A 25,211-nucleotide genomic window follows, 5' to 3' on the forward strand; every position below is an offset into this window, starting at 1 on the left:
CGTCTTTACCACTGGTTACACCCGCCATCTTGGCTGTAAGCTCTTCCCTGGTGTCAGCCGGAGCTGCTCAGTCACCGACGCCCACAGCACAGCGGCGTCACCGGAGTCCAAGGTCGGGTACAGCACGTCTGTCGGCGGAGCTGTGCAGCGCAGAGACTGACACGTTCTATCCAACAACTTAAAAGGCGGAGGTGCCAGTGTCGCACCCCCACAGATCACACACAGATGACCTACTCTAATGAGAGACCATCAATGTCACGGTCATGGACAACCCCTTTAAAAAGAGAACAGTTCAAGGGATGAAAGCTCATGCCCACCATGGTAGCGCCTCCAACGCTGCTGCAGCAGATCAGCACCACATCGTCGGCCGTACCGATGACATCTGTACACAAGAGACCCGTGATGACGAGGACCACGAGTTGTGAAAATGCAAGAACGGGGATGTTTCAATTCACTGCTTGCAAGCAGCTACAAAGAGCCATTACTTACGCTCCGCCAGCTGGGCCCACCTTTATGACACAGTTCTAAAAAGTGGGAAGGGCTTAGCGGGAGGGGCAGAGTCTGCTAGTAGTTTAATTAATTAATTAATATAAGCCATAAACTTGATGTAAATTATCTAACGCTGAGGACACAGCCCATTACCATTACCGAGAAACCAGCGATTCAGTATCGCAAAAACATAGAAAATATAAAATTTTATTATACAAAAATGACTAAATACAGATATAAAGGGGAAAACCATGGAGCACATAGCGGTGCTCGCTTCTCCAATGGAGCAGATGCGACTTGGAGTCTCCCAACTTCTGAAAGTGGTAGTTCAGTTTGTCACTGAGCTTCTCCCGCAGCTGTAAAGGAAATGGAGGAAGATATTAATGGTGCACACATGGTCTGAGCCCGGCTGCCATGGCTCTAATCCCTCACAGTTTCTAAGTGTGGCATTACGTCACCATGAATGACATCACCATTAGTCACGACAGTCATGTGATGTGAATTCTCACCATAAACGGTCAGGGAGTCCAGGCGGATGCGGAGGACAAGCTTTGGCTTTGCCGGTTCTCATCCTTAGGCTTCAGACCCATTTGCAATAAGCAGTTCTCTGTCATTTACACATCATTTTAATACTAAATATTTATCAAAACACACATATGTATATATATATATATATAATTGTCTAAGGGGTACTTCCGTCTTTCTGTCTGCAACTTCTGTCACGGAAATCCCGCGTCGCTGATTGGTCTCGCCAGCTGCCAATCAGCGACGGGCACAGTCCGATTAGTCCCTCCCTTCTCCCCTGCAGTCAGTGCCCGGCGTCCGCATACTCCCTTCCACTCACACAGGGTTAATGTCAGCGGTAACGTACCGCACTATGCCGCGGGTAACGTTACCGCTGCTATTAACCCTGTGTGTCCCCAAATTTTTACTATTGATGCTGCCTAGCGAGACCGCTAAGTCATCTGGGTAATTTCGCAATGCATCCTGGGAACGGAAGATGGCGGCAGCCACGCGCATAGGGACAGCTTCGCGGGATCCCAGGGGGTTAGTATATAACTATTTTTTGTTTTAATTATCTTTTTTTAACACGGATATGTGCCCACACTGCTATATACTACATAGGCAGTGTTATATAGCGCGTGAGCGGCGTTATATACAGCGTGGCTGCTATATACTACGTGGGCAGTGTTATATACCGCGTGGGCCATGTTATATACCGCGTGGGCAGTGTTATATACTGCGTGGGCTGCATTATATACCGCGTGGGCTGCGTTATATACCGCGTGGGCTGCGTTATATACCGCGTGGGCTGCTATATACTACGTGGGCAGTGTTATATACCCCGTGGGCTGTGTTATATACCGCGTGGGCAGTGTTATATACTGCGTGGGCAGTGTTATATACCAGGTGGCTGCTATATACTACATGGCCAGTGTTATATAGCGCGTGGGCAGTGTTATATACCGCGTGGCTGCCATATACTACGTGGCCAGTGTTAGATACTATGTGGGCTGTGTTATGTACTGCGTGGCCTGTGCTATATATTATGTGGCCACTGTTATATACTGCATGGCCTGTGTTATATACTACGTCACCTGTGTTATATACTGCGTGGCTGCTATATACTGTGTGGGCTGTGTTATATACTATTTGGGCTGTGTTATATACTGTGTGGTCACTGTTATATATTGCGTGGCCTGTATTAACGCATCGGGTGTTCTACAATATGTATGTATGTATATAGCCGCCACATATTATATAGCACAGGCCAGGTAGTATTTGTCTGCTATATACTACATGGCTCCTATATACTACGTGGCCTGTGCTATATACTATGTGGCTACTATATACATACATATTCTAGAATACCCGATGCGTTAGAATCGGGCCACCATCTAGTATATATAAATGTATGTATAACTATATATATATATATATATATATATATATATATATATATATAAATAAATATAAATGTGATTGATAGATAGATAGAACAGCTGGCAATTCCTGTGCGCATGCAGTAAAATCACACTGACAGGTTACAATACAATAGATAGAATAGAAATACAGTGGGGCAAAAAAGTATTTAGTCAGTCAGCAATAGTGCAAGTTCCACCACTTAAAAAGACGAGAGGCGTCTGTAATTTACATCATAGGTAGACCTCAACTATGGGAGACAAACTGAGAAAAAAAAATCCAGAAAATCACATTGTCTGTTTTTTTAACATTTTATTTGCATATTATGGTGGAAAATAAGTATTTGGTCAGAAACAAACAATCAAGATTTCTGGCTCTCACAGACCTGTAACTTCTTCTTTAAGAGTCTCCTCTTTCCTCCACTCATTACCTGTAGTAATGGCACCTGTTTAAACTTGTTATCAGTATAAAAAGACACCTGTGCACACCCTCAAACAGTCTGACTCCAAACTCCACTATGGTGAAGACCAAAGAGCTGTCAAAGGACACCAGAAACAAAATTGTAGCCCTGCACCAGGCTGGGAAGACTGAATCTGCAATAGCCAACCAGCTTGGAGTGAAGAAATCAACAGTGGGAGCAATAATTAGAAAATGGAAGACATACAAGACCACTGATAATCTCCCTCGATCTGGGGCTCCACGCAAAATCCCACCCCGTGGGGTCAGAATGATCACAAGAACGGTGAGCAAAAATCCCAGAACCACACGGGGGGACCTAGTGAATGAACTGCAGAGAGCTGGGACCAATGTAACAAGGCCTACCATAAGTAACACACTACGCCACCATGGACTCAGATCCTGCAGTGCCAGACGTGTCCCACTGCTTAAGCCAGTACATGTCCAGGCCCGTCTGAAGTTTGCTAGAGAGCATTTGGATGATCCAGAGGAGTTTTGGGAGAATGTCCTATGGTCTGATGAAACCAAACTGGAACTGTTTGGTAGAAACACAACTTGTCGTGTTTGGAGGAAAAAGAATACTGAGTTGCATCCATCAAACACCATACCTACTGTAAAGCATGGTGGTGGAAACATCATGCTTTGGGGCCTTTTCTCTGCAAAGGGGCCAGGACGACTGATCCGGGTACATGAAAGAATGAATGGGGCCATGTATCGTGAGATTTTGAGTGCAAACCTCCTTCCATCAGCAAGGGCATTGAAGATGAAACGTGGATGGGTCTTTCAACATGACAATGATCCAAAGCACACCGCCAGGGCAACAAAGGTGTGGCTTCGTAAGAAGCATTTCAAGGTCCTGGAGTGGCCTAGCCAGTCTCCAGATCTCAACCCTATAGAAAACCTTTGGAGGGAGTTGAAAGTCCGTGTTGCCAAGCGAAAAGCCAAAAACATCACTGCTCTAGAGGAGATCTGCATGGAGGAATGGGCCAACATACCAACAACAGTGTGTGGCAACCTTGTGAAGACTTACAGAAAACGTTTGACCTCTGTCATTGCCAACAAAGGATATATTACAAAGTATTGAGATGAAATTTTGTTTCTGACCAAATACTTATTTTCCACCATAATATGCAAATAAAATGTTAAAAAAACAGACAATGTGATTTTCTGGATTTTTTTTTCTCAGTTTGTCTCCCATAGTTGAGGTCTACCTATGATGTAAATTACAGACGCCTCTCATCTTTTTAAGTGGTGGAACTTGCACTATTGCTGACTGACTAAAAACTTTTTTGCCCCACTGTATACACATAGTATAGGTGTGTATATATATATACACACACACACACACATATATATATATATATATATATATATATATATAGTGCCTTACGAAAGTATTCTGCCCCCTGGAACTTTTCAACCTTTTCCCATATATCATGCTTCAAACACAAAGATACCAAATGTAAATTTTTGGTGAAGAATCAGCAACAAGTGGAACCAGTGGCGTAGGAAGGGAGGTGCGGGGGGGGGAAGTTCCGCCCCGGGCGGCACAATGGGGGGGGCGGATATCAGCGCGGCTGCGCGCACTCATTCTCTTCTCCTTCCTCCCTGCAGTGTGGACTGGAGCAGAGCGCTGGCAGTGCGCGCGGCCGTGCAGAGTTGCTGGCTGCAGTGTAGCAGGGGCACACAGTCACACACGCTGTGACTCACCCCCGCAACTGCAATCAGCAGCAGAAGCTCCGATCCCTCCCCTCCAGCAGCGTCACAGCTCTCACACTGTGAAGAGCCATGGAGGGGCGGGGCTAAATGTAGGGGGCGGAGCCACCGACAAGCAGGAAGAAGAGGCAGAAGGAAATATAAAAATCAGAGCGGGAGACAGAAAAGATGTGAGAGACAGAAAACACAACAGAGAGAGAGGCAAGACACAGGTGAGAAGTTTATATATATATATATATATATATATATTACATCATTGTCTAAGGGTCACACTTCCGTCTTTCTGTCTGTCCTGTCTTTCTTTCTTTCACGGATATTCATTGGTCGCAGCCTCTGTCTGTCGTCGCTGATTGGTCTCAGCTGCAGCTGCCTGTCATGGCTGCCGCGACCAATCAGCGACGGGCACAGTCCGATTAGTCCCTCCGCTGCAGTCAGTGCCCGGCGCCCGCTCCTTCCTCCCCACAATCAGTGCCCGCTCCATAATCCCCTCCAGTCACCACTCACACAGGGTTAATAGCAGCAGTAACGGGCCGCGGTGTAATTTTGGAAAAAAATTTTATGAAAAAAAATATTTTTGAGTAGTATGATTCATATCGAATATTTGTCTGTGTTTTCACATGGCCTAGATTCATATACATGTGCTGCTGTGTTTCTTTATATCTATATGATACAGCTTGCAGCTTGCATGTGTTCACATTGGGAGTGCTGGTTGGTTTTTTTTCTTTTAGTGTATGGATGTGGCTGCATCCAGACTGATCTTGCACTCCTCCCATTGACCTTGCAGGTGGCGGTAATCATCTCTACTTGCCCATAAATTGTAGGTTTAGCCCAGAGTGACATGTTTGTCCTAAGTTGTAGGCTGGTGGCCCAAGAGTGGCATGTACAGTAGAGTAGGACCCATCAGAGGGAGATCACCTTGCCGTGGTTGATGGGCACACATGAATTGGCCAATTTATGCGCTAAGAATCTTAATTTTATTTATAACTGTAAGTTTTATGAAAAAAAATTTTGGAAACATTTTTTATGAAAAAATATTTTTGAGTAGTATGATTCATATCGAATATTTGTCTGGGTTTTCACATGGCCTAGATTCATATACATGTGCTGCTGTGTTTCTTTATATCTATATGATACAGCTTGCAGCTTGCATGTGTTCACATTGGGAGTGCTTTTTGGGTTTTTTTCTTTTAGTGTATGGATGTGGCTGCATCCAGACTGATCTTGCACTCCTCCCATTGACCTTGCAGGTGGCGGTAATCATCTCTACTTGCCCATAAATTGTAGGTTTAGCCCAGAGTGACATGTTTGTCCTAAGTTGTAGGCTGGTGGCCCAAGAGTGGCATGTACAGTAGAGTAGGACCCATCAGAGGGAGATCACCTTGCCGTGGTTGATGGGCACACATGAATTGGCCAATTTATGCGCTAAGAATCTTCATTTTATCTATAACTGTAAATTTTATGAAAAAAATTTTGGAAAAATTTTTTATGAAAAAATGTTTTTGAGTAGTATGATTCATATCGAATATTTGTCTGTGTTTTCACATGGCCTAGATTCATATACATGTGCTGCTGTGTTTCTTTATATCTATATGATACAGCTTGCAGCTTGCATGTGTTCACATTGGGAGTGCTGGTTGGTTTTTTTTCTTTGTTTAGTGTATGGATGTGGCTGCATCCAGACTGATCTTGCACTCCTCCCATTGACCTTGCAGGTGGCGGTAATCATCTCTACTTGCCCATAAATTGTAGGTTTAGCCCAGAGTGACATGTTTGTCCTAAGTTGTAGGCTGGTGGCCCAAGAGTGGCATGTACAGTAGAGTAGGACCCATCAGAGGGAGATCACCTTGCCGTGGTTGATGGGCACACATGAATTGGCCAATTTATGGGCTAAGAATCTTCATTTTATCTATAACTGTAAGTTTTATGAAAAAAAAATTTTGGAAAAATTTTTTATGAAAAAATATTTTTGAGTAGTATGATTCATATCGAATATTTGTCTGTGTTTTCACATGGCCTAGATTCATATACATGTGCTGCTGTGTTTCTTTATATCTATATCTATATATATATATATATATATATATATATATATATATTACATCATTGTCTAAGGGTCACACTTCCGTCTTTCTGTCTGTTCTTCTGTCTTTCTTTCTTTCACGGATATTCATTGGTCGCAGCCTCAGTTTGTCGTCGCTGATTGGTCTCAGCTGCAGCTGCCTGTCATGGCTGCCGCGACCAATCAGCGACGGGCACAGTCTGATTAGTCCCTCCGCTGCAGTCAGTGCCCGGCGCCCGCTCCTTTCGCCCCACAATCAGTGCCCGCTCCATAATCCCCTCCAGTCACCACTCACACAGGGTTAATAGCAGCAGTAACGGGCCGCGGTGTAACGCACTCTGTTACCGCTGCTATTAACCCTCTGTGTCCCCAACTATTTACTATTGATGCTGCCTATGCAGCATCAATAGTAAAAATATGTCATGTTAAAAATAATAAAAAAACAAAAAACCTGCTATACTCACCCTCCATCGCCTTTCCCGCCCCTCGCCACGCTCCAGTGCCCGCTCCATGCAAGCGGCAGCTTCCGGTGCCAAGGATGGTATGTGAGAAGGACCTGCCATGACGTCACGGTCATATGACCGCAACGTCATCACGGGTCCTGCGCTCATACCAACCCTGGGACCGGAAGCTGCCTCATGCGGTACAGGGCCAGAACTTCATCGGAGGGTGAGTATATGTTTATTTTTTATTTTAAGTCTGTATACTACGTGACTCTGTGCTGTATACTCCGTTACTGGGCAATATACTACATCACTGGGCAATATACTACGTGGCTGGGCAATATACTACGTGACTGGGCAATATACTACGTGACTGGGCAATATACTACGTGGCTGGGCAATATGCTACGTGGGCTGTGCAATATGCTACATGACTGTGTTATATACTACGTGGCTGTGTTATATGCTATGTGGGCTGTGCAATATACTACGTGGCTGTGTTATATACTACGTGGCTGTGCTATACGCTATGTGGGCTGTGTTATATACTGCTTGGGCTGTGTTATACACTACGTGGCTATGCTATATGCTACGTGGGCTGTGTTATGTGCTACGTGGGCTGTGTTATATGCTATGTGGCTATGCTATATTTCTCTGCTGTATCTGCATCGTGAATCGTGCTATGTGTTAAAGGGGGGGGGGGGGGCCCACTGAGACTCTTTCGCCCGGGGCCCTCTAAAACCGCGGCCGGCGCTGCAGCTGTTTAACGCTATTGACGTGCAGGCCCTGAGGAGACTCTGTTTGTTTTTTGTTTTTTTGATAAGCTAACGGTGGACACACTGGGGCAATGCTGGAGACACTGGGGCAATGCTGGAGACACTGGGGCAATGCTGGAGACACTGGGGCAGATTGCTGGAGACACTGGGGCAGATTGCTGGAGACACTGGGGCAATGCTGGAGACACTGGGGCAGATTGCTGGACACACTGGGGGCAATGCTGGAGGAGACACTGGGGCAGATGATTGCTGGAGACACTGGGGCAATGCTGACGTCATTGTCAGTCGCCGACGAGTGCACGCTTCAGCTGCGTGGAGAGAGCAGGAGCGCGGTCAGGTAAGCAGAACTTGTTTTTTTTTTGCAGTCCCGATCATGCGTGTTGTCCTATTTTTGGTAACCTTTGTGTGTATTGAGCCGAGGGGGGAGGGGGGCGCCAAACTCGGGAGCAGCCCCAGGCGGCAAAAGCTCCAGCTACGCCCCTGAGTGGAACACAATTGTGAAGTTGAACGTTGAGTTTACTGGATATTTAAAATTTTTGTGGAAATTCAAAAACTGAAAAGTGGGGCATGCAGTATTATTCGGCCCCTTTACTTTCAGTGCAGAAGTTCATTGTGGATCTCTGAATGATCCAATGTTGTCCTAAATGCCCAATGATGATAAATATAATCCACCTATGTTTAATCAAGTCTCTGTATAAATGCACCTGCTCTGTCATAGTCTCAGGGTTCTGTGTGAAGCACAGAAAACATCATAAAGACCAAGGCAGGTCCGTGATACTGTTGTGTGTATTAATCCTTTAATTTAACACCTACAGCTCCAAAATTTTTCACACACACACACACTACTAACACTACTAGTGAGGGACATATAAATATCTAACGGATATTATTATTATTATTATTATTTATTATTATAGCGCCATTTATTCCATGGCGCTTTACATGTGAGGAGGGGTATACATAATAAAACAAGTACAATAATCTTGAAAAATACAAGTCACAACTGGTACAGGAGGAGAGAGGACCCTGCCCGCGAGGGCTCACAATCTACAAGGGATGGGTGAGGATACAGTAGGTGAGGGTAGAGCTGGCCGTGCAGCGGTTTGGTCAATCGGTGGTTACTGCAGGTTGTAGGCTTGTCGGAAGAGGTGGGTCTTCAGGTTCTTTTTGAAGGTTTCGATGGTAGGCGAGAGTCTGATATGTTGTGGTAGAGCATTCCAGAGTAGGGGGATATGCAATGGTTCACTGTAAACCATGTCTCATATCCTGTCGGCTTCTGTAATAATTATGCAGAACCTGACAATTGAATTTCCAAATTACCAGCTTTTCTGCTATCTATGAAATATTAAGAGATATTATTACCTATTCTATGTATATAGATATCTATTCTATTATTCTATTCTAACCTGTCAGTGTGATTTTTACTGTACACTGCACATGAATTACCGGCTTTTCTAAGGACACCTAAAAGGGACTTTCTTATCTCACTCACAGACACATCGGCCGGAGCCCATCCACTTACAGAAATGGCATTGCACGACCAGCTCAGCCATTTCCACAGTTCTGACCAGGGCATAGACAGAGTTCGTTCACGGCTTGGACCCCAATATAAGTCTAAGGGTTGAAGCTACGGATATGGATGTGCTGCGCCGGTTCTGTGACTCTTAATGAAAAGTTTGGTAAATGGCGTATTATAGCGTACTGCAATAAATGGTGCTGTAATAAAAAAAAGGCGCTATAATAATAAATAGCATACACTTGTGCTGACTGACAGATTTTACCGTGAACGCCTGAGACGAGAATCCACCCCTGGACAGGAAAACCCCTGTAACTATACATTTCTTTCCTACTGCCCCCGACGCCGGCTGCACAATCCAGGAGTATTCGGGCCGTATAAGCTGCAGACAGGTCAGACACACCAGGTACGCATTCACTTGCTTCTGAAGACCTTTATGGATGCTGAGATGCATCCTGTACACAAACATCACGGTGCCGGCTGAGGAAGGAGACAACGACATTCAGCAGAGACGGAAATCAAAAGAGGAATGGAGATCACTAGAGGGGACAATCTCAAATATGACGGAAAACTACCTGACCCCCGAGTCTTCCCCCCTCTGTGTGCAAAGACAAATGGAGGGGCTTCACATAACACACATATGTCCAGGAGGAATATACGGTACTAAAATTAGCGGCTACAGAATTTGTAATACAATCTCTTACTAGAGCTAAGATCAGAAGAGTAAAACCCCCGATACCTTTCGGATAGTTGTGCCGATGAATATGGAAAGCATATTATGGGTCAGCAGATCCGCGGCTCGAGCCTGAGCTTCAATGATGCTCACAACCTGAGGGAGACACAGCAGTGATAAACAGCCGGCTCGGTAAGAAGACGATGGCTCCGGCCGGGCGACGCTCACCTCACTGTAAATTCACGTAAGGGAATTCCACAAGTTCATGGAGCTGTGAACGTTCACACAGGAAGATGACCAGCTGCCGAAGGCAATCCAGCTGTCTGCAAAAAGGGGGGACAGGGGATGAGGAACCAACCAGCCCCTAATATTCCAGCACCCCCGCAGCATGTAACTGGGCACCTACTCTGGCTAAGTGAGGGTTAAAGGGAACCTGTCATGTCATTTTGGCCCTGTAAGGCTTCTTTCACACTTCTGTCTTCCAAATCTGCACAGGATCCGTCAAGAAGTTGAAATGACGGATCCTGTGCAGATTGTGGAAAACGTGTGCACTGGGCCTGTTTTCCTGACAGACCCGTCGAGGCTATGTGCACCTGTTATGTATGCGTCTTCGCAGCAGTTTTCTGCTGTGAAAACGAATACACAACACAACCCAGGTGAAAAAGGAAAAAAAAAGAAAAAAAAATCGCAATATTCTTACCTTCCGGCATCCCGCGCAGCGTTACCGATGCTTGCGATGCTCCCGGCAGCTAGCGTTCCCAGTTATGCATTGCGGCAATAACCCAGAAGACCTACCGGTCTCGCGAGATCGCGAGGTCATCGCATCATTTCGCAATGCATTACTGGAAATGGAACATGCCGGCGGCATCGGGAGCATCGGTAACGCTGCGCGGGATGCCGGAAGGTAAGAATATTGCGATTTTTTACAAATTTTTTCAATATTTGTAACATGATATCTTTTTACTATTGATGCTGCATAGGCAGCATCAATAGTAAAAAAGAGAGAGAGCGAAAGACAATTTCCCTCACGGGAAATTCTTCCACGCATGATCAGTTTCAAAAGACGGGACCCATCGCTGGATTCCTGCTTTTGACGGTCAGCGACAAATCCTGCGTACATAGGCTTCCATTATAGCCAACAACGGACAGCGCAGAACCCGTCGCTGAGCGATTTTACAACGTGCAGAAAAAACATTCCTCTGAACGTTTTCTCCACCCGACGGACAGCAATTTTCCGACAGATCCAGTGCACGATGAAATGGAAGGCCATCCGTCACAATCCGTCGCTAATAGAAGTCTATGAGGAAAACAGGATCCAGCAGAAAAATTTGCTGGATCCTGTTTTTTCAAAAATCGACGGATTGTGACGGGAGCTCAAAGATGGAAGTGTGAAAGAGGCCTAAGCTGCGGCCACTGCCTTTCACGGCTAATCTACAGTATTCTGTAATGCTGTAGATAAGCCTCCGATCTACCCTGAAATAGAAGAAAAACAAGATTATACTCACCCGGGAGGGGGGGCTGTCCCGTTCGATGGGCATCGCAGTCCGGAGCCTCCCATCTTCATACGATGACTTCCTTTTCCTTGCTTCGTGTCGCGTCTCCTGCGCAGCTGTACTGGTCTGCCCTGTTGAGGGCACAGCAAAGTACTGCAGTCTCTGGGACTCTGACCTTTCCAGGCACCTGCGCACTGCTGTAATTTACTCTGCCCTCAACAGGGCAGATAAGTACGCCTGCGCAGGAGCCGTGACACAAAGCAAGGAGGAGGACGTCATCGCATGAAGATGGGAGGTGCAGGACCTGGACCTGAGACACCCATCGGAACCGACCACCCCAGGGTGAGTATAATAAAACTTGTTTTTCTTCTATTTCAGGTTGGATCGGGGGCTTAGCTATAGCATTATAGAATACTGTATATAAGCCCTGAAAGGTGGTGGCCGCAGCTTACAGGGGCAAACCGACGTGACAGGTTCACTTTAACAATTGGGGTCACTGTGAGATTTCTGCCCATTGCTATTTCCTGCGGTGCCGTTAATACATTCCCAACCATTGAGGTGCATGTAAGTTACAGGCCAGGAGCCGGTGTACGGAGCGGCTCATGATCATGGCCTGTCACTAAAAAGATATGCTTCCATCCTCCATTTGGCCATGTATGGAGCATACGCTGGGGTCTAAGGCTCAGGCACAACGTACACACCTCCGCCCCACAGCACGAGCTGTCGGCCCTGCACCCCAGAGCACGAGCTGTCGGCCCTGCAGCCCACAGCACAAGCTGTTGGCCCTACACCCCACAACACGAGCTGTTGGCCCTGCACCCCACACCACGAGCTGTCGGCCCTGCACCCCACAGCACGAGCTGTTGGCCCTGCACCCCACAGCACGAGCTGTCGGCCCTGCTCCCCACACCACGAGCTGTCAGCCCTGCACCCCACACCACGAGCTGTCAGCCCTGCACCCCACACCACGAGCTGTCAGCACTGTACCCCACACCACGAGCTGTTGGCCCTGCACCCCACACCACGAGTAATCAGACCTCCATCTCACCTGCTGTGATCGGGAATATGCGCGACCGCGTTGTACGACTGGCGGTTGTGTCCGAAATCCAGGTGATGCTTGAAGATACAAGTCCTCAAAGTTGCCTACAATCAGGAGACATCTGGTCACTCACCAAAAAATATCATAGATACATAGAGAAGGACACGAGTGCTTGTACATGGCATTACCTGACTGTTCAGGTCATCCACAGTCTCCGAAGTAGCCAATGTTGCTAACTGAATCAGCAGCTCTGGCAAAACCACACGTTCCAGGAGATGCAGCACCTGGGAATAAAGGCAACAGGTCACTACAGGCAGAATACGGATCCGCTGGGAATAAAGGCAACAGCTTACTACAGGCAGAATACGGATACACTGGGAATAAACGCAACAGCTTACTACAGGCAGAATACGGATACACTGAGAATAAACACAACAGGATACTACAGGCAGAAAACGGATCCGCTGGGAATAAACGCAACAGGTTACTACAGGCAGAATACGGATCCGCGATCCTGAATGCGCGCTTCCTTACATTCAAAATGCACGCCGAAGGGCATAAATGCACGCTCCTGAATGCGCACTGGCAGAAATGCGGTAATTGCGCGTCGGCAGTGTTGGCACCCCCCTAAAGGGTTAATACCGGTAGCAGTGTTCGCAGTCTAACCCCCCCACACCTTGCCCCCCTCTCTGAGCCTCCTCCCCCGTGCCCTCTCCCCCCCAAAGGGTTAATACCGGTAGCAGTGTTGGCACCCCCCCAAAGGGTTAATACCGGTAGCAGTGTTGGCACCCCCCCAAAGGGTTAATACCGGTAGCAGTGTTGGCACCCCTCTAAAGGGTTAATACCGGTAGCAGTGTTCGCAGTCTGACCACCCACGCCCTGCCCCCCCTCTCTGAGCCCCCCGCGCCCTCTTCCCCCCTCAAAGAGTTAATACCGGTAGCAGACTGTGTCCGCTGTCTTGGCATGCCGGCAAAACGAGAAGGCGGGAGAAGGGGGTTGGGGCGTGTTTCGGTGGGAGAGCACCCACCCACCAGCTATTACAGCCTCGGGCGGCGCGCAGCTACTGCGCATGCGCCAGGTGCGCGCGGCCACGAGTGCCGCGCGTGCATGTGGTGCATGCGCTGTCATTCTATGGGACTGCCCACAATGCCATGTCCTCTCTGAACCCCCGCGCCCTCTCCCCCTCCAAAGGGTTAATACCGGTAGCAGTGTTGGCACCCCCCCAAAGGGTTAATACCGTAGCAGTGTTGGCACCCCTCTAAAGGGTTAATACCGGTAGCAGTGTTGGCACCCGCCCAAAGGGTTAATACTGGTAGCAGTGTTGGCACCCCTCTAAAGGGTTAATACCAGTAGCAGTGTTCGCAGTCTGACCCCCCACCCCACGCTCTTCCCCCCCCTCCCTGAGTCCCCCCTCTCTGAGCCCCCCGCGCCCTCTTCACCCCCCAAAAGAGTTAATACCGGTAGCAGACTGTGTCCGCTGTCTTGGCATGCCGCCAAAACGAGAAGGCGGGATCGGAGAAGGGGGTTGGGGCGTGTTTCGGTGGGAGAGCACCCGCCCACCAGCTATTACAGCCTCGGGCGGCACGCTGCTTCTGCGCATGCGCCAGGTGTGCCAGGTGCGCGCGGCCGTGCAGCCTCGGGCGGCGCGCAGTAGCCCTAGCTACTGCGCATGCGCCAGGTGCATGCGGACACGAGTGCCGTGCGTGCATGTGGCGCATGCGCTGTCATTCTACGGGACAGCCCACAATGCCTTGCCTTACGTCACAGCTGAGCTGCGGGGGAGGGGCGAGATAACAGCAATATACAGCACAGGCGGCCGGTGCCAGCAGTTGGGAGACGCTCGCCTGCAGTCCGCGCTTACGACGTGTGTGGGCGGCTCCGGGTTTTAACGTGTCCTGGATATTGGAGGGGGGGCAGCACAAACTCCTCTTTCTCCGCCTCTTCCTCGACTCTCTCCTCCTCCGCCCAGCTCGCCCGAATACCCGCCCGGCACCGGCAGCAGCGAGAGCATCATGGAGCTGAGGCGGATCCACAAGGAAATGAATGATTTGGCCCGCGATCCTCCAGCATAATGTTCTGCAGGTCCAGTTGGAGATGACATGTTTCATTGGCAAGCAACAATTATGGGCCCTAATGACAGTCCATATCAAGGTGGTGTTTTTTTCTTGACGATCCATCTTCCTACAGACTACCCCTACAAACCTCCCAAGGTTGCGTTTACAACGAGAATCAACCATCCAAATATTAACAGCAATGACAGCATTCGTCTTGACATACTCAGATCACAGTGGACCCCAGTTTTATCTATTTCTGGAGTTCTTTTGTCAATTTGTTCACTGTTATGTGACCCCAACCTAGATGACCCTCTAGTGCCAGAGATTGCACGGATCTACAACACAGATAGGGAAAAGTACAACAGAAAAGCCCGGGAATGGACTCAGAAGTATGAGATGCTACCTTCAAGTCTAAATACACCTGCATTATAGCACGAAGCTGAAGTTGGTTTCTTATTCGTTCAGTTTCTTATTTGGAGCTGAAGTTGGTTTCTTATTCGTCGTTTTCTTATTCGGCAATTTTTTCTTTTCTGTTTTTTATAGGTTTAACAATAAAAAATAATCATCACAATAATAAAAGACAATGCAGCGAGGAGCCCTGATGTGAATACACTTAAAAACGGCAACAAAAACAATAAAACTGGCACAAAAATGGGCATCAAAGTGGGCACCAAAGAGCGCTGAAAAAAGGGTTAAATGCCTTTGGGCCACTGATCTCACACTGCAGACATATAGAACAGGGAGCCCCACAACAAAACCAGTTTTTTCCATCCTAGCCCAAATGGGTTCTGGGCACCAGAACTGGCATCAAAGTGGGCAGACAGTCAATTTTGGCCATTTGAATAAGTAACTGATGTTTTTAAAGGGTTAAATGCCTTTGGGCCACTGATATGACACTTACAATACACAAAAAGTGATGCCCTGCATCAAACCCAGGTCCCTTCAGCCTGGCCCAAATGGGTTCTGGGCACCAGAACTGGCATCAAAGTGGGCAAACAGCCCATTTTCACAGATTTGAATAAGTAACTGATGTTTTTAAGGGGTTAAATGCCTTTGGGCCACTGATACGACACGTAAAATTCACAGACAGTGATGCCCTGCATCAAACTCAGGTCCCTCCAGCCTGGCCCAAATGGGTTCTGGGCACCAGAATTGGCATCAAATTGGGCAAACAGCCCATTTTCACAGATTTGAATAAGTAACTGATGTTTTTAAGGGGTTAAATGCCTTTGGGTCACTGATATGACACTTACAATACACAGAAAGTGATGCCCTGCATCAAACCCACGTCCCTTCAGCCTGGCCCAAATGGGTTCTGGGCACCAGAACTGGCATCAAAGTGGGCAAACAGCCCATTTTCACAGATTTGAATAAGTAACTGATGTTTTTAAGGGGTTAAATGCCTTTGGGCCAGTGATACGACACTTAAAATACACAGAAAGTGATGCCCTGCATCAAACCCAGGTCTCTCCAGCCTGGCCCAAATGCGTTCTGGGCACCAGAACTGGCATCAAAGTGGGCAAACAGCCAATTTTCACAGATTTGAATAAGTAACTGATGTTTTTAAGGGGTTAAATGCCTTTGGGCCACTGATATGATGCTTACAATGCACAGAAAGTGATGCCCTGCATCAAACCCAGGTCCCTTCAGCCTGGCCCAAATAGGTTCTGGGCACCAGAACTGGCATCAAAATGGGCAAACAGCCCATTTTCACAGATTTGAATAAGTAACTGATGCTTTTAAGGGGTTAAATGCCTTTGGGCCACTGATATGACACTTACAATACACAGAAAGAGATGCCCTGCATCAAACCTATGTCCCTTCAGACTGGCCCAAATGTGTTCTGGGCTCTAGAATTGGCATCAAAATGGGCAAACAGCCCATTTTCACAGATTTGAATAAGTAACTGATGTTTTTAAGGGGTTAAATGCCTATGCGCCAGTGATACGACACTTAAAATACACAGAAAGTGATGCCCTGCATCAAACCCAGGTCTCTCCAGCCTGGCCCAAATGCGATCTGGGCACCAGAACTGGCATCAAAGTGGGCAAACAGCCAATTTTCACAGATTTGAATAAGTAACTGATTTTTTAAGGGGTTAAATGCCTTTGGGCCACTGATATGACACTTACAATGCACAGAAAGTGATGTCCTGCATCAAACCCAGGTCCCTTCAGCCCGGCCCAAATGGGTTCTGGGCACCAGAACTGGCATCAAAATGGGCAAACAGCCCATTTTCACAGATTTGAATAAGTAACTGATGCTTTTAAGGGGTTAAATGCCTTTGGACCACTGATACAACACTTAAAATTCACAGACAGTGATGCCCTGCATCAAACCCAGGTCCCTTCAGCCTGGCCCAAATGGGTTCTGGGCACCAGAACTGGCATCAAAATGGGCAAACAGCCCATTTTCACAGATTTGAATAAGTAACTGATGTTTTTAAGGGGTTAAATGCCTTTGGGCCACTGATATTACACTTACAATACACAGAAAGAGATGCCCTGCATCAAACCCCGGTCCCTTCAGCCCGGCCCAAATGGGTTCTGGGCACCAGAACTGGCATCAAAATGGGCAAACAGCCCATTTTCACAGATTTGAATAAGTAACTGATGCTTTTAAGGGGTTAAATGCCTTTGTATCACTGATACGACACTTAAAATACACAGATAGTGATTCCCTGCATCAAACCAAGGTTCCTCCAGCCTGGCCCAAATGGGTTCTGGGCACCAGAACTGGCATTCACGTGGGCAAACAGCCCATTTTCACAGATTTGAATAAGTAACTGATGTTTTTAAGGGGTTAAATGCCTTTGGGCCACTGATATTACACTTACAATACACAGAAAGAGATGCCCTGCATCAAACCCCGGTCCCTTCAGCCCGGCCCAAATGGGTTCTGGGCACCAGAACTGGCATCAAAATGGGCAAACAGCCCATTTTCACAGATTTGAATAAGTAACTGATGTTTTTAAGGGGTTAAATGCCTTTATGCCACTGATACCACAGTGCATACATATCGAACATGGAGCCCCACATCAAAAACAAGTCCCTCCAGCCAGGCCAAAATGGGTTCTGGGCACCAGAACTGGCATCAAAGTGGGCAAACAGCCCATTTCCACAGATTTGAATAAGTAACTGATTTTTTAAGGGGTTAAATGCCTTTGGGCCACTGATATGACGCTTACAATGCACAGAAAGTGATGCCCTGCATCAAACCCAGGTCCCTTCAGCCTGGCCCAAATGGGTTCTGGGCACCAGAACTGGCATCAAATTGGGCAAACAGACCATTTTCACAGATTTGAATAAGTAACTGATGCTTTTAAGGGGTTAAATGCCTTTGGGCCACTGATACAACACTTAAAATTCACAGACAGTGATGCCCTGCATCAAACCCAGGTCCCTTCAGCCTGGCCCAAATGGGTTCTGGGCACCAGAACTGGCATCAAAATGGGCAAACAGCCCATTTTCACAGATTTGAATAAGTAACTGATGTTTTTAAGGGGTTAAATGCCTTTGGGCCACTGATATGACATTTACAATACACAGAAAGAGATGCCCTGCATCAATCCCAGGTCCCTTCAGCCCGGCCCAAATGGGTTCTGGGCACCAGAATTGGCATCAAAATGGGCAAACAGCCCATTTTCACAGATTTGAATAAGTAACTGATGTTTTTAAGGGGTTAAATGCCTTTGGGCCAGTGACACGACACTTAAAATACACAGAAAGCGATGCCCTGCATCAAACCCAGGTCTCTCCTGTTGTGAATTCTGTTGTCGAACTCCCTCCTGTGGTCGTGAATGGTACTTTGGCGAGTTCTGTCTATGGGCTCCCTCTGGTGGCTGTGAGTGAAGCTGCTGCTTCTGAGGTTCCTTACACAGGTGACGTGGTTTATCCTTTGGTTGGCTGCTCTATTTAATTCCACTCAGATTGTTACTCCTTGCCAGCTGTCAATGTTCCTGCATTGGTTCAGTTCGCTCTTGGATCTTTCTGGTGACCTGTCTTCTCCAGCAGAAGCTAAGTTCCTGATAGTTATTATTTGTTCATTGTTTCCTTGTCCAGCTGGTTATCATGATTTTGCCTTGCTAGCTGGAAGCTCTGGGATGCAGAGTGGCACCTCCGCACCGTGAGTCGGTGCGGAGGTCTTTTTGCAAACTCTGCGTGGTCTTTTGTAGTTTTTTGTGCTGACCGCAAAGATACCTTTCCTATCCTCTGTCTGTTTAGTAAGTCTGGCCTCCCTTTGCTGAAACCTGTTTCATTTCTGCGTTTGTGACTTTCATCTTTACTCAGTCAATATTTGTGGGGGGCTGCCTTTTCCTTTGGGGAATTTCTCTGAGGCAAGGTAGGCTTTATTTTCTATCTGTAGGGCTAGCTAACTCTTAGGCTGTGAAGAGGCATCTAGGGAGAGTCAGGAATGCTCCACAGCTATTTCTAGTTGTTGTGATAGGATTAGGGCCTGCGGTCAGCAGAGCTCCCACATCCCAGAGCTTGTCCTGCGTGAGTTTAACTATCAGGTCGTGCCGGGTGCTCCTAACCACCAGGTCATAACAGTACAGCTGGACCAAAGTATTAATGCATCTCAATAGAGGGATAAGAGAAGTTCTGAGACCATTTTTTTTCTTTGCACTGTGTTTTGTCTTTCTTTTCCCCTAAACCTTTGGGTGGTTCAGAACACAGGTGTAGATATGGACATTCAAGGTCTGTCCTCTTGTGTGGATCATCTCACTGCAAGGGTACAAAACATTCAAGATTTTGTGGTTCAGAATCCTATGTTAGAGCCTAGAATTCATATTCCTGATTTATTTTCTGGGGATAGATCTAAGTTCTTGAATTTCAAAAATAATTGTAAACTGTTTCTAGCTTTGAAACCCCGCTCCTCTGGTGACCCCGTTCAACAAGTAAAAATCATTATTTCTTTGTTGCGTGGTGACCCTCAAGACTAGGCATTTTCCCTTGCGCCAGGAGATCCTGCATTGCGTGATGTTGATGCGTTTTTTCTGGCGCTTGGATTGCTTTATGATGAACCAAATTCAGTGGATCAGGCAGAGAAAATCTTGCTGGCTTTGTGCCAGGGTCAGGATGAAGCGGAGGTGTATTGTCAGAAGTTTAGAAAGTGGTCTGTGCTTACTCAGTGGAATGAGTGTGCCCTGGCGGCAATTTTCAGAAAGGGTATTTCTGAAGCCCTTAAGGATGTCATGGTGGGATTTCCCACGCTTGCTGGTCTGAATGAGTCTATGTCCTTGGCCATTCAGATTGATCGGCGCTTGCGTGAGCGCAAAGCTGTGCACCATCTGGCGGTATTCTCTGAGCATAGGCCTGAGCCTATGCAGTGTGATAGGACTTTGACCAGAGCTGAATGGCAAGAACACAGACGTCGGAATGGGCTGTGTTTTTACTGTGGTGAATCCACTCATGCTATCTCCGATTGTCCTAAGCGCACTAAGCGGTTCGCTAGGTCTGCCACCATTGGTACGGTACAGTCTAAATTTCTTTTGTCCGTTACTCTGATTTGCTCTCTGTCATCCTATTCTGTTATGGCATTTGTGGATTCAGGCGCTGCCCTGAATTTGATGGACTTGGAGTTTGCCAGGCGCTGTGGTTTTTTCTTGGAGCCCTTGCAGTATCCTATTCCATTGAGAGGAATTGATGCTACGCCTTTGGCCAAGAATAAGCCTCAGTACTGGACTCAATTGACCATGTGCATTGCTCCTGCACATCAGGAGGATATTCGCTTTGTGGTGTTGCATAATCTGCATCATGTGGTCGTTTTGGGGTTGCCATGGCTACAGGTCCATAATCCAGTGTTGGATTGGAAATCTATGTCTGTGTCCGGCTGGGGTTGTCAGGGGGTACATGGTGATGTTCCATTGTTGTCAATTTCGCCTTCCACTCCTTCTGAAGTCCCTGAGTTTTTATCAGATTACCGGGATGTATTTGAAGAGCCCAAATCCAGTGCCCTACCTCCTCATAGGGATTGCGATTGTGCTATTAATTTGATTCCTGGTAGCAAGTTTCCTAAGGGCCGTCTGTTTAAATTATCTGTGCCAGAGCACGCCGCTATGCGGAGTTATATAAAGGAATCCTTGGAGAAGGGTCATATTCGCCCGTCGTCATCACCATTGGGAGCATGGTTCTTTTTTGTGGCCAAGAAGGATGGCTCTTTGAGACCTTGTATTGATTACCGCCTTCTTAATAAGATCACAGTCAAATTTGCCGCTGCTGTCTGATTTGTTTGCTCGGATTAAGGGGGCTAGTTGGTTCACCAAGATAGATCTTCGAGGGGCGTATAATCTTGTGCGAATTAAACAGGGCGATGAATGGAAAATAGCATTTTATACGCCCGAGGGCTATTTTGAGTACCTGGTTATGCCATTCGGGCTTTCTAATGCTCCATCTGTGTTTCAGTCCTTTATGCATGACATCTTCCGAGAGTACCTGGATAGATTCATGATTGTATATTTGGATGGCATTTTGGTCTTTTCGGATGATTGGGAGTCTCATGTGAAACAGGTTAGAATGGTGTTCCAGGTCCTTTGTGCTAATTCCTTGTTTGTGAAGGGGTCAAAGTGTCTCTTTGGAGTTCAGAAGGTTTCATTTTTGGGTTTCATTTTTTCCCCTTCTACTATCGAGATGGACCCTGTTAAAGTTCAGGCCATTTACGATTGGACTCAGCCAACATCTGTGAAGAGCCTGCAGAAGTTCCTGGGCTTTGCTAATTTTTACCGTCGCTTCATCGCTAATTTTTCTAGTATTGCTAAACCGTTGACTGATTTGACCAAGAAAGGTGCTGATGTGGTCAATTGGTCCTCTGTGGCTGTAGAGGCTTTTCAGGAGTTGAAGCGTCGTTTTTCTTCTGCCCCTGTGTTGTGCCAGCCAGATGTTTCGCTCCCGTTTCAGGTTGAGGTTGATGCTTCTGAGATTGGAGCAGGGGCTGTTTTGTCGCAAAGGAGTTCTGATGGCTCGGTGATGAAACCCTGTGCCTTCTTTTCTAGAAAATTCTCGCCTGCTGAGCGAAATTATGATGTTGGCAATCGAGAGTTGTTGGCCATGAAGTGGGCATTCGAGGAGTGGCGACATTGGCTTGAAGGAGCTAAACATCGCGTGGTGGTGTTGACGGAACACAAGAATTTGACTTATCTCGAGTCTGCCAAACGGTTGAATCCTAGACAGGCTCGATGGTCGCTCTTTTTCTCCCGTTTTGATTTTGCGGTTTCATACCTTCCGGGCTCTAAGAATGTGAAGGCTGATGCCCTGTCAAGGAGTTTTGTGCCTGACTCTCCGGGTGTTCCGGAGCCGGCGGGTATTCTTAAAGAGGGGGTAATTTTGTTTGCCATCTCCCCTGATTTGCGGCGCGTGCTGCAGAAGTTTCAGGCTGATAGACCTGACCGTTGTCCTACGGAGAAACTGTTTGTCCCTGATAGATGGACTAGTAGAGTTATCTCTGAGGTTCATTGTTCGGTGTTGGCTGGTCATCCTGGAATCTTTGGTACCAGAGATTTGGTGGCTAGATCCTTTTGGTGGCCTTCTTTGTCACGGGATGTGCGTTCTTTTGTGCAGTCCTGTGGGACTTGTGCTCGGGCTAAGCCCTGCTGTTCTCGTGCCAGTGGGTTGCTTTTGCCCTTGCCGGTCCCGAAGAGGCCCTGGATGCATATTTCCATGGACTTTATTTCTGATCTCCCTGTTTCTCAAAGGATGTCGGTCATTTGGGTGGTTTGTGATCGCTTCTCTAAGATGGTCCATTTGGTACCCTTGTCTAAATTGCCTTCCTCCTCTGATTTGGTGCCATTGTTTTTTCAGCATGTGGTTAGTTTGCATGGCATTCCGGAGAACATCGTCTCGTACAGAGGTTCCCAGTTTGTTTCGAGGTTTTGGCGGTCCTTTTGTGCTAAGATGGGCATTGATTTGTCTTTTTCTTCGGCTTTCCATCCTCAGACAAATGGCCAAACCGAACGAACTAATCAGACTTTGGAGACATATCTGAGATGCTTTGTTTCTGCTGATCAGGATGATTGGGTGTCCTTCTTGCCTTTGGCTGAGTTCGCCCTTAATAACCCGGCCAGCTCTGCTACTTTGGTTTCGCCTTTTTTCTGTAATTCTGGTTTCCATCCTCGTTTCTCTTCAGGGCAGGTTGAGCCTTCGGACTGTCCTGGTGTGGATACGGTGGTGGACAGGTTGCAGCAGATTTGGACTCATGTGGTGGACAATTTGACATTGTCCCAGGAGAAGGCTCAACGTTTCGCTAACCGCCGGCGCTGTGTTGGTCCCCGACTTCGTGTTGGGGATTTGGTTTGGTTGTCATCTCGTCATGTTCCTATGAAGGTTTCCTCTCCTAAGTTTAAGCCTCGTTTCATTGGTCCGTATAAGATTTCTGAAGTTCTCAATCCTGTATCATTTCGTTTGGCCCTTCCAGCTTCTTTTGCCATCCATAATGTGTTCCATAGGTCGTTATTGCGGAGATACGTTGCGCCTATTGTTCCCTCCGTTGATCCTCCTGCCCCGGTGTTGGTCGAGGGGGAGTTGGAGTATGTGGTGGAGAAGATTTTGGATTCTCGTATTTCGTGACGGAAACTCCAGTACCTGGTCAAGTGGAAGGGTTATGGTCAGGAAGATAATTCCTGGGTTTTTGCCTCTGATGTTCATGCTGCCGATCTAGTTCGTGCCTTTCATTTGGCTCGTCCTGATCGGCCTGGGGGCTCTGGTGAGGGTTCGGTGACCCCTCCTCAAGGGGGGGTACTGTTGTGAATTCTGTTTTCGAACTCCCTCCTGTGGTCATGACTGGTACTTCGGCAAGTTCTGTCCATGGACTCCCTCTGGTGGCTGTGAGTGGAGCTGCTGCTTCTGAGGTTCCTTCCACAGGTGACGTAGTTTATTCTTTGACTGGCTGTTCTATTTAACTCCACTCAGATCGTTACTCCATGCCAGGTGTCAATGTTCTTGTACTGTTTCAGTTTGCTCTTGGATCTTTCTGGTGATCTGTCTACTCCAGCAGAAGCTAAGTCCCTGCTAGTTAATTATTTGTTCATTGTTTCCTTGTCCAGTTGGCTATCATGATTTTGCCTTGCTAGCTGGAAGCTCTGGGATGCAGAGTGGCACCTCCGCACCGTGAGTCGGTGCGGAGGTCTTTTTGCACACTCTGCGTGGTCTTTTGTAGTTTTTTGTGCTGACCGCAAAGATACCTTTCCTATCCTCAGTCTGTTTAGGAAGTCGGGCCTCCCTTTGCTGAAACCTGTTTCATTTCTGTGTTTGTGACTTTCATCTTACTCACAGTCAATATATGTGGGGGGCTGCCTTTTCCTTTGGGGAATTTCTCTGAGGCAAGGTAGGCTTTATTTTCTATCTTTAGGGCTAGTTAGCTCTTAGGCTGTGAAGAGGCATCTAGGTCGTGTTAGGTACGCTCCACGGCTATTTCTAGTTGTGTGATAGGATTAGGGGTTGCGGTCAGCAGAGCTCCCACTTCCCAGAACTTGTCCTGTGTGAGTTTAACCATCAGGTCGTTCCGGGTGCTCCTAACCACCAGGTCCATAACAGGGGGCATTTGACAAATTAAACATGGCAGGTCAGAGTATGTGTTTTTTTTCTGGGTATGTGCGGTTTCCTGTCTGTTTTCCGATGTGTGGGTGTGTGTGTATGTGTTTTCCTGTGTGTGTTTGTGTTTTCCTGGGTGTGTGTGTATTTTCTTGGGTGTGTGTGCAGCTGCGTAACTACCACTGTTGCAGCGGTCACCGCTGTGACTGAGCCTGGCAGGTCAGGGGCCCGGCACGTCAGAGGCATCAGACTCCCCCCGCCGCCACCTCATTGAACTATACCGGCGTCTATGATGCAGGTACAGTTCAAAGCAATGATGGAGGAGAGAGCGTCAGCTGTCGCTCCCTCTCCCATCATTCCCCACTGCCTCTGACACTGTGGTTGCACGATGACATCACTTCATCGCGCACCCGCTGTGTGTGGAGCCCAGGCAGTGCAACATCTGCACAGGTGATGGCGGCCACCATATTGGTGGAGCCTGTGGCGGCTGCTGGGACCGGGAACAGGCAGCTCCGGGGCTGGTGGGAGGTGCATGGACTGAACCACCCAGGAGGGGGATGCTACAGCAGCACAGCCATGTGGAGGTTTCGGGGATGAACATGTAGGTGTACAGAAGCTGTGGCAGTGAGGTGTGTCTGCTGCCCGTGTGTCACCATCCTCGGCCCCCAGCGTCCCTTACCCCCAGTGACACCAGCCCCATTTCCTCCCTGCTCTCCCGTGCCCCATGTCCTCGTAGGTCCCCAGGTTCAGGTCATTGTGCTCTTCCAGCCCCTGTACGTGCCTTGTCCCTCCTCCCCTGGTCCCCTGAATGCTCCCCATCTCCCATGCCTGAGTCCTCCTGCACCCCCATGCATTCCCTGCCTCTTGTCCCCTTGTACCCATCTGCCCTGCTTTCAAATCTCCCCTGTCCCCTTTCTCACCATGTGTTCCCCATCTACCCTGTCATCATAATCCCTGTGCCCCCTTCTTCCCTGCTCCCAAATCTCCCCCCCATCTTCCCCTGTCCCCTTGCAGCCCCGTCTCCCCGTGCATCCCTATCTACTATTCCCT

At 47.7% G+C, this 25,211-nt stretch overlaps 1 long non-coding RNA gene and 1 pseudogene across 1 annotated transcript; one reads left to right on the forward strand and one right to left on the reverse strand.

The window, feature by feature from the left end:
• Positions 1 to 9,819: 9,819 nt before the first annotated feature.
• On the reverse strand, positions 9,820 to 12,829 carry LOC138672215 (uncharacterized). The gene is made up of 5 exons (XR_011319646.1): positions 12,772 to 12,829; positions 12,593 to 12,687; positions 10,280 to 10,374; positions 10,118 to 10,207; positions 9,820 to 9,858 (listed from the first exon to the last, which is right to left on the reverse strand). It is a non-coding gene; the product is annotated as an uncharacterized lncRNA (long non-coding RNA).
• A 1,566-nt stretch (positions 12,830 to 14,395) lies between these two features.
• LOC138671691 (ubiquitin-conjugating enzyme E2 D2 pseudogene) lies at positions 14,396 to 15,069 on the forward strand (annotated as a pseudogene).
• The last annotated feature ends 10,142 nt before the right edge of the window (positions 15,070 to 25,211 follow it).

This window comes from Ranitomeya imitator, chromosome 3 (assembly GCF_032444005.1).
Source record: "Ranitomeya imitator isolate aRanImi1 chromosome 3, aRanImi1.pri, whole genome shotgun sequence".
Taxonomy (NCBI): Eukaryota; Metazoa; Chordata; class Amphibia; order Anura; family Dendrobatidae; genus Ranitomeya; species Ranitomeya imitator.